Source organism: Convolutriloba macropyga, chromosome 12 (assembly GCF_964194025.1).
Source record: "Convolutriloba macropyga chromosome 12, txConMacr16.3, whole genome shotgun sequence".
NCBI classification, from domain to species: Eukaryota; Metazoa; Xenacoelomorpha; order Acoela; family Convolutidae; genus Convolutriloba; species Convolutriloba macropyga.
The window spans coordinates 33,970,744-33,981,901 of record NC_134479.1 but is presented as its reverse complement, the minus strand read 5'-3'; positions in this window follow the sequence as shown (position 1 = coordinate 33,981,901).

Sequence of the window (11,158 nt, the reverse complement as noted above, 5' to 3'; positions counted from 1 at the left end):
GTTTATATTAAAAAAAAATTTGTTGTACTCTGCCTTTATATGTAGGAAACCATCAGAAAAGTTGTGACCATCAACATGATTGAACTAAGGCAAATTTTTTTTTGTTAGAAACTTAGCTGTGCAGATCCTGAATTACCACCCAAAAGATTGCTCAGCCCAAACATTCGACCAAACTTTCCACCTAGCAGACGTTGAACATTAATAGCCTGAAGACAAAGTTATTTTCAAAATTTACCATTACAGTAGAGAAAAACAAATTCACTGTTACATCAAGATGACATAGTCACAAGAGTCAATGGTTGTTATCCCATTACTGTCCAAATTTAAGGCGAAAGAAAACAATTTTAAACTATAAATGAGGATGGTATTTTTAGTGTAAAAGTCAAAGGAGACGACGTTCAAGAACGTTCTAATGCTATACATAACGCTTCTGACTACATGCGTTATGTCACATAAAAACACCAAACAACAAAAAACCAAACTTAGTTTTTATATAAATCATTATTAATCCGGGGAAATAAGAGGAAGCAGCTAAAAATACTGAAAGCAGATAAGGTTACATGACGAATAGGATTGGTTACCATTTTTAATAGGCAAATGCAACATCAGCTATTTTTTAAGAGTCAATTTTATTGGAAGCACAACACTTTTTAACTGAGAAAAACTATTTACCCTGGAGATTTTCATGGCTATCAATAAAAATGTTCTTTCAAAAATAATTATATTTCGCAGATATGTTACAAACACATTTCAAAATTCTAATTTTTGAACAAATCTTGTCGCCTGCTTGTATAAATTGGCGTTCCGTGTCTTACAATTATGAAAATTTCATTAACAGATTTTGTTAAGTCATTGGTTTGCATTCCAAAAAAGTTGGACACTTAAAATTGGATTTATATATTTTAAAAATTAATTTGTTCATGCTGCAAAATAGGTCATCAAAAAATCTACTGCAACGTGAGAGAAGCTTACGCTAAAAATAGCGCAAATTATTAAGAAAACGGTGGTCTTTTGACAAAAAGATCAGCTATCAAAAGAAGAAAATTTTTAATCAAAGAAATAATTACTTATCCAAAATATGAAAAAACAGTACTGCAAAAAAACACCACGACTACTGAGAAACTAGTATCACCTTATTACTGTTTTCAGTTCTCATTAAATTAGCTTTTCCCTCCCCACATGGTGATTTGTACTTGACTGCTACGATGCCAATGGCTCTTAAATTCAAACCAGTAAAAGCAATTGTCAAAAAAGAAAAAGTTTTGTGCTCCGATTACGTGTTTGCCTGTTCTTACATGCGGTAATGTACCTATTTTAGAAATAGAACTGTGTTGTGATGCTCAAAATTACATCAACTGTCCCCTGATATTGCTTGTCATGACATAGTTAATGTCGCAGCTAGTTTTACTTAATATTTGAAGCAATTGACAGCACCATTAACTTATTGATAACCTACGAATCAGTTTCTGGAGATGATTATTCCCGTATCCATGCTTTAATCCGGAGAAACAAAATTTATTGGTGTTTTTTTTTATGCTAAGAAGTCAATCGAAAGCCAAAGCTTTGAGGTGACGTTGATCATACCATACCAAAAAAAGGAAAAAAAACATATTTGAAGGCTGATTTTCCAATTTTGCTTAAAGGTAGAACGAGAGAATTTTTTTGGTTTCCGAGTTGCTGTCTTTGTTCATTGCAATCTGATTATCGTTTAATTAATTTTTTCCGAAAAATCTGTTTTTTGAGTATGTTAAAATCAAATTGTGTTTTCTCTTTCCTGCTGAAGTCTAGATTCAATTGAATTTGGACGTGTGTAGGAAGCTAGCAGCACATAATTTGAAGCAATTTTGAGTTAACCGATGAGTTGTGCCCGCATTCTGCCTGCTTTGCCGTTTATCATTGTTTGAGTCCATCGTGTCTTTCCTGTTCATTTTTCTTTTTTCCGGTAAGTTTATTCAAAATTATAATCAACGTAACTGGAAAAATTTGTTTCAAGCAAGAGTAGTGAATTGAGTTATATCGAAAAAATTACTACGCACTGAGAACTGGGCTCAGTACTTTTCGATCACTTTTTTGACAATAAACGTGTGTTGGGGGAGCAGTGAAATTGAATGACTGCAAAACCACAGGCAAAGTGAATTGGTCTTCAAAGAACTTTCTTTATTTTCAGAGGAAGCAATATTTGCCAAATTTAATCAAAAATTTGTTTGTTTTTTTTTCAACTTTTTTAAGAACAACATTAAATCATTAGTCAGAAGATGTTTCTCTTTCTTGAAAACATATTTTGTGTGAGACGTTTGAATTCATTTTTGCATCTTGCCTGACTCACTTTTAATTGGTTTTAACTTTTTGTTCATAATTTTTATACCAATGTCTTTCAGAAAAGGACTTTAGGTTGAAAAACAGGGCTCTCTTACAGTGCTCGATGGATTCTAGCGTAAGATAGTTTTTTGCAGAAAAGAACAGAATATACGAATTAAAAAAAAGATCCGCATATATAACAAAAAGCAAATGCAATATTTAAAGCCTTTAATTTTTATAACAACAGCTATAATTTCATAAAAAGGGGACAGAAGATAAAATTCCAAAAAGAATTCTCCAAAATTTAAGGTAAAACTCCCACAAATTATTCGCTATGCAAACTTTATACCAAGTAGAAGCATATTTTTGAATGTAATTGCCCAACTGAACTTATCATTTCCTATTATCTGAAATATATTTTCAAAACCCCAATTTTCATTTTTGCTGTATAGACCGACTAATTAAGCGAAGAGGAAACAGTCATTTTGCACTTATCCTGAGTTCGAGTCTATGAAAAAGTGGACAACCTGTTATTGAGAATACTCCCATTAGACGCCAAAACTGTTTCTTTTTCTGCCAGTCCTATAAGGACAATCCATGAAAAGGTTATTCAAACAAGCTATGTTACTGGAATAGAAAAAATTCAATCAATTGGAGATCTTTGTGCTTTTTTGGGTGGAGGTATAGTCGACAAAAATAGTAACGATTGTGGCGAATAACATGCAACAATTCTCTTTCTCAACGCAAAACGCCCGATTCCTTCAGTTGTGAATCATGTGAAAGCAGTGAATTATTCTAACGTTTGCAATTTTTAGAGGAAAAAATCCTTCACATTAATCGCCGCTAAAATCCGAAAATCTTACATCCATTAATCGCATTGACTACAGTTCTTACTTTTTTAGGTGGTTTCAGCATTGACACCTCAACTCAGGCTAGCATATCATTTCCAAACTAATGAATTACATTTTTTTTTAAATTGACCCCCTATCTGCGATGCTAGACAATGTGCTTTTCTTCCTTTGAAATCACTTTGTTTATACAGCACATGGGCTAGAACGATGCCATTAATATACCGTCAATAATGGGTTTTTCAAACAACCTCCTTAAAATTGTTGCACCAACTATTTCTTCAAGTCTTTGCGATCAGTTTAATAAAATAAGGGATAATGGAGTCTAACCAGAATGCCTGAAAATTTCTATAGTTATTCCTATTAACAAAGAAGGTCCTCTATCTGACCCGAGTAATTACCGGCCCATATCTCTCATACCAATATTTTGAAAAAGTTTCGGAAAAGACCTGCATTCAGGATTGATGTATTTCCTAATTAAAAACGATGTATTTTCAAACTAAAACTCGGGTTCATAAGTGAACGATCAACAATAGATGCTTTAATTGAGGTAGTTGAACGCATTTGTGACCTGAGATCTATAAAAACAAGTTGCTCACTGCACTTTACTGAATCTATCAAAAGCATTTGATGCTTTAGATCATAAACTGTTAATCCGCAAGTTTGAGATCTATGGGCTACGGGTTATGGCTTCGAACATCCCAACATCATATTTGAGTAACCGTAAACAATTTGTACACTTTAATGGCAAAACATCGAGCAATCTAGGGGTTACCTGTGGAGTACCACAAGGTTCTGTTTTCGGACCGCTTCTATTTCTTCTATATATCAACGACTTTGCAAACTTACAGAATCATGGTGATCTTGTGCTTTAGGCTGATGACACCACAATTGTTGGCGAATTAAAAACAAATTATATAGAAGATGATCTGCCAGCTGTGGAATTATGGATGTCTCAAAACAAACTTAAAATTACTTAGAGCAAAACTAAAGTGATCACATTTGGGTTGAAATTGGTTTCTGAATTGAAGTGAAATGAGGCCAAACTAGAGCAACGTGTTTATGGAAAATTACTCGCAGTTTGGTTAGATAAAAATCTAAATTAATTAGAACCTTTACGAATCATAAAAAATGCAATAAGTTCATCTCTCTCTCTCTTCTATCATACAAAAAATTTTTATCAATCAGCTTGATGATTAAAATTTTGAAAATTTGTGTTCAGCCCATCCATCAATACGGATGTCTTTTTTATGGCACAGCATCAAAAAGTTACCTAGAGACAGCAAAACTATCTCCTTCGAAAGACAGCAAAACTATCTCATCCGAATTTTTTTGGGCTAAAATTAACTGATGAAGTGAGAACCTATCGAAAAAAATGTTCCTTTCTCTCAATATTTGAGTTTCATGTATACGAAATGTTTAAACTACTTGGCAAAAAATTTTGCAGAGAGCATCACAGTTTATTGGTTAATAATTTTAGATCTACGTCTGAAATTAAAAGTTGCCTCTATGATCAGAGACCCAAATCACTAACAACTAAATATATAATGAAAACGGCTAACAAAAGAGGACCGAAACACGAAAACGTATATTGTTCAACTCAATCTTTGATTTGGACCGGCAGATATTGAGAGATATTATAGATGTTGATAACAGCAAATTGAACAATTTTGTCCACAAATTCAGAGATCTGTATATAGTAGACTCACAGTATTTCACCAATTTGATTTGGTTAGCGCTTTAAAAAAATGAACAATTTTTTCTTTACACTAATATTTATCTTTATTCTCTAGGTTTTTTTCTTTTTTCAAGAAAAAGTAAGGAAGAAAAAATCTTAATGAGCGTAATTGAATCGTAATTGAGCGACACTTTTTGAAAATCTTTTACAATGTCTGAAAACAGGCTTCTAGCCTAATTGACGTACGTGATTTATGGATTGTAACATACTCAAGCAAATTTATTATTTTTATAGTTGGCAGTTTTTTTTACAATTATACAATTTTTTACGCTGCCCAGTTAAAGCTGTTCAAAAAAACTACACCACGCTAGAGGCAAAGTAAGTTTACAAACTAGTTTTTTAAAGCAAAAATAGCTGAGTTAGAAATTATAAATTCACCATCGTTTTTCACTCTAAGTTTGGTCATGCTGCTTTTCAGTTTCGCTTGATAGTTTTTTGAACGTCCGTTTCCTCATTATTTGCTCTTCGCCACAGTACAATTGATTAGAGGTCGTCCTACCATAGATATGTTTTTATGAAAGTTCTTTCTTGTTCCTTAATTCGATACAAGTGCTAGAATAATAGCTGGTCAAACTATAACAGTGAACAAACAGTGAAACTATTCTTTCTGCGGCGGCTATTTTTAAAGCTACATTACAACTTTTATTTAGAGTACTGTGTTGGCTAGTCAGAATTGACAACGTGTCTTCTGTTGAACACAATCAAGAACAAGAAAAAAACTTGCTTAAAACCATCTATGACAGGACGACCTCAACTCAATCCTTTAAAGTTTACGCCCGTTCCGTAATTAAAAATTGTTCATTTGTTTGGCAATCGCGTTTGTTATCAATAAAAACATCAACAATATATAACATACCAACAATCTTTGCTCGTTATTATCAGACCTCACCCTTAAAAAGTCTAGTCTGCTGGTATAATAATACAGGTATTTTTTGAATCTTCGCAAATATTAAACAATTTAAAAATTTTAGATATTGAATACCTAAATTTTCTTATATATTAGCTATTCATTGAATTTTATTTAACTAAAAGCTTAGCTCGAGACAAAATACAAAATTGTTATATAACAAGTTTTTTTACAATATTTTAACGTTTGCTTTAAGTTTCTTTCCAGCAGATAACCAAAACGTCACAAAACAACACCCCCCCCCCCCTCAGGTGAATCTTAATTCTCTTTCAGAGTTCGCACCCAAAATGCTTTCCAACGTGATAGTAATTGCCACAATCATCACAATTCTGCAAGCCAACTTCCTCCATTTCAAACGGGAATTCGACTTAAACACCAATTTAAACCCAAGAAACAACTACAGGACCGAATCGGACGCGTGAAAAGACAAATGAGTTATGAGTGTTCGTTTGTCAGAGTAAGTCCAAATTGTTTGGCTCTCAATCAGTGCGGGCGGCTGGAACGGAAATGTGCTCTGGAAATGCTTGGAATTTTTGAAGACAGACGATGAAAATGTCTTCTAAGCATCTTTGTAGAAAACATGTTGTGCTGTATTTCTGATTGAACTCCTCTGATCAGAACTGAATTATCGCTGTTCAGTAGTTTCGTTTTGTTATTCTTAAGAATACGAGTCGAAACATAGATGAGAGATTTAGCTTTCGCTTCAGCTTTTTAATCGACGTGTTATGAAATTAGATGCAAAACTTTTGCTATAGAATATTACTGCCCATAATTGGTCTGAATCAATTTGTGTACAAATTTGCGATTTTTGTGTACAAATTAGTGCAACGTCTTTAAATTAGTGCTTGTTTCTTAAAATTTTGAATGTTTGAATAAGCAACTGATTTTCTTGTCTAAATTAGTTTTAATATAGTTAATTTTCATTAATAACTGTTCATTTACATTAATGTTTGGCTAAAATTTGACACACTGCTTGATAGCTATGCAAAATAATGAAATAAGAAACGTCCCAAAGAAAAAAATATTTTTTTTTGCACAGATGCAAGTTGACATCAAATGCAATTAAAATGAAATGACTTCTTCTATGCTTTTGGAAAAGTAATGAAACCACTGCATTTTTCTCAACCCCAAACAAGACGTATTCAAATTTAGGTATTCAAATTGATAATGTGTTTATTAGATTATAACTGAAAAAATGGCTGCAGCTGTTCAATTTATTTTGATAAAACACACAACGCCTAAAATAAGACTAATTTTTAAAACTTAATTTATCGCACGTCTGAAAAGTCAGTAATTTTGGAAAAGTAAGTTTTCTTCTTTAAGAAATACAACCAGTCTAGAGAGCTTCTGGTGCAGACAAAATTACAACCAGCTGAAATTCAGCAATGGCAGCAGTGACTGCTAATTTGTCACAAAGAGTTTCTAATTTAAATTCAAAACGTTTTGAAATTTTCAATGAATTGTTGACAATGAAACTAAATCCTCGAACGAAACAGTTTAAAATTAGTCAAAGTTTTAGAACAAAATGGTAAAAACTCATTCGGCAATGTGAGCCCAAAAGAAAAACATTACCGGACTGTCTTGACTCTAAAAGAATCGAAACAACCAAAACGAAAAAAATAAACTGGCTGAATTTTTGTTTCTTAACACGAGCAGATGCCTTTGAATAGTGACGTACGAGCAATCAAAAATTATCTTTAATATCATAAAGAAAACAACATAATAATTTAACAATTGATGATCCGATGAAAAACGGTATCATTTAATGATTGTATCTTTTGTTTATATATTTTTCGTACAAAGAATTGATTTTTTATTCGCTTGTTCAGGAAATATTATTTACAATAAAAAAATCTAGGAGTAACATTTTCAATAACCTTAACCATTCAAAAAAAGCGGAGTTTGCGTTAACTTCATTTAGTTGCGTGGATGCAATTGCATCTGAGAGGTATGCTCACGAATTTGCGTTAAGATTTCTTATTTAAAGGCAGACAGTAAATGCGTTTTTTGTTATAAAACCACTTAGCCTAAAAACAAAAGAGTTTATAGGCTTCAAAATTAAAATATTTAGGGGAACATATAGAGTGAGCATTGCAAGCTGATATATAGTTGGGGAAATTACAATTTTCAAACGTTGTTGTCGAAGCCAGTTCTTTGTAAAGTTTTATATTCAAGCGAAATTATTAGGCTGAACATCGATTAAAGGAAAACGGCTATATTTAAGCTAGACTGGAATGACTTGCCTCAGTTGTTTTTAATAGAAAAGCAATGAAGATCTACATTGCTTTCGGTCAACGATAGTACAAAAATGAAAACATTTAAAAAAGTATTAATAATTAACACACAATTGAGTAAAATAGCATTTCAGAGCAACTCGACCAAATATCTGCGCTCATTAAGTTGGATTTTTTTGAAAAATGCTGAAGTTGCTCTCAAAGAGCAGACGTTGATGTCATTTTGCCATGCATTTGTAATTGAAAACTGCTGATCAGAAACAAATCATCGCCTCTCATCAGAATTAAATCAGCAATTGACACATAAGTAAACATTTGTCATCTAAATCTGTAACTGTCGTGGTCTCGAGCACGAGTAACAAGAAATTTATTATTTTAATAATTGAATAAAAAATGGCCTAAATGTACAAAATCTCACAGGTATTTATATTCCGTATCAGTATGAAATTTTACAGATCCCTCTAGATATAGAAAAAATGATATGGGTTAAATTACAACTTAGTTGTGAACAATTTTTCCCCTTGCCGTATATGTCAAGTACTAGTGCAGTTTTTTGCACTTAACACATTGTTCTCCCTACCTGAGAATCTGTCATTTCTATCTACTGGGATGGTCGGAGAGTTGGTTTCTGATCATATCTGGTGGTGGGGAGGTCGAATCTACCACACAAATTTTAGGTTTATGTACACTGATAAACTTGTGGTACGAACAAATTTGAATCGACGATTCGGTTCAAATTAGAAACCATTATTCAATTTCACTTCACCAATTATCAGGTAAGAAAGTTTTGTTTGTATATCGAAGTTTTAACTTAAGTTGCTATGTTCGCCACTTCTCGATATATCGCATCCTCCCTGCTTTTTAAGCAAGTTTGTAGGAAGAGCTTCCCCAAATCTTTCCGGTTGTTTTTTTTATTTGTGCTTGAAGTTCTCGTGGCCACTGAAGGTTTTTCCCTTTCAATTACTCAGGTTTCTGCAGCAGAGTTGGGTGATTCCACGTCTATGTCATCCCTACTGCTCTCAGACTGTGAGTCAGTAGATTCAGTCTTGATGTCGTCAGGTTCCAGCCGTGCAATTTGGATGTCACTAACAAGCACTGTCTTGTTGGAATTCTCTGGCTGAATGAACAAAGTGTTCATTCCTTTACGGATAGTGAAAGTAGCTGGAACCGTTGGTGAACTGTTCGTCTGTTTGAAGAGGACTCGTTCACACAGATCAAAATCAGTGACTGCTGGAAGTCTTACTTTGCGTCCCAGTAGCAGTTCTACAGGAGTTTTTCCCCGCGTCTTGGAAGTGTACCGATGTGTCATCAAAGCCCGCTGTAGGAAAGCGCCAAATGACACATTGAGATTTGGACTACAGGCTTGAATAGCCCGTTTCACTGTTTGGACCGCTCGTTCAGCAATCCCATTTGCTCTTGGATGGTAGATGGGAGATTCCATATTTTTTTATCCCCAGTGATTCACGCCATTGCTTTAGGTCACTAATCACAAACTCAGGACCATTGTCTTATACTAATATTCTTGGTATCCCAAATCCTGCAAAGACTTGACTCAAGCGCCTTTTCACTGTTTGTGAGGTCCTATTTCCCGCAGGGAAGGCTTCTATCCAACCTGATCCCACGTCTACTATCACAAAGATATTACCTTGATCCTTAACGTAGCTCCAGACCATTTAGAGTCTTTCCCATGCTTCAGCTTCCGGCCAAGTAGATAATGTTTTCCCCAGGCTAGGCCTGTTTTCGTGGCATCCCTTACATTTACTATCATTTTGAAGAACATCTTGACTAATGCCGGGCCACCAAGCCATCATTCGAACTGCTGTTTCAGTTGCATTTTTGCATGGGTGAGTCTCATGAGCTTTGGCCATCACCATGGGTCTTAGTTTGGTAGGAATGAAAGGCACAACTCCTCGAAAGATGATTCCATTGTGAATTCTCAAGGCGTCTTTCTGTTGTTCAAATCTTTTCTCTGCTTCTGAGCACTGTTTCCAGATGCCGTTTTTTTTTCGTTTGATGACATCTTGAAAGAGTAGATTCGATCCAAGTTCAGTTTTGATGTCTGACTGGGTCACCAGGTCGGATTGGACGAAGTAGATATTGTCAAGAGCAAATCAGACTCAATCATTGTCATCATCGTCGTCAAAAAATAGTCTGCTCAAAGCATCAGCGTGGGGGATCTGTTCTCCGGGTGTATATTTCAATTCGAAGTCAAATCCCATCAGCGCAATTGCCCATCTCGTAAGTCTTGCTGATGCTGTTTTCAGAATTTGTTCGTCTGGGTCAAAGAGATATTTGAGAGGTTTGTGGTCAGTCTGTAGAGTGAACCTTCATCCAAGTAGGAATTGTTTTAATCTTGTGACCACATAGACGATTGCAAGTGCCTCTCGCTCAATATTGGTGTAATTTTGTTCGGCTTCTGACAACTTCCTCGAGACGTAGATCACAGGATGTCGTTCTTGTGAGAGTACCCCGCCTATAACTTTCTCTGAGGCATCTGTTGTCACAGCTGCTTCCTTCGTCAAGCTGTAAAGCTGTACAAGAGGGTTAGCACATAACTCGTTTTTGACGTTTTCAAATGCATTTTGCTCTTCCTTTTCCCATCTGAATTTTTCCTTTCGAATTTTGTTTAGGGGTAGCATTTTTGTTGCAAAATGCGGTATCATTCGACCATAAAAATTTGCTAAGCCGACAAAGGGTTCGAGTTGCTCCATAGTTGGTAGCGGCTTTGCATTTTTTGATTTTCTCAACATGTTTAGGATTGGATGCTATTCTTTCTTTGGAAACGGAGTAACCAAGAAAATATACGCTTGAAACTGATTTTGAGTTGGATTTCTTCTCATTGATAGTGAAATTTTTTTCACATAGCCGAATCTTGACCGCAAGCATTCGTTTTTCGTATTGATCCTTTGTCGTTCCATATACCAGGACGTCGTCTTGGAAGACGACCACAACCCTTGATTCCTTTGAGAATTGGCTCAATGCAGTTCTGGAAGATTGATGAAGAGTTCCTTAGGCCCTGAGGAAGCCTGCACATCTTAAACAATCCTTGGGATGTATTGATTGTGCATATTTCTTTTGCATCCTCCTCCAGCTCAAATTGATAGTATGCGTCTGATAAGTCAATTTTTCCAAA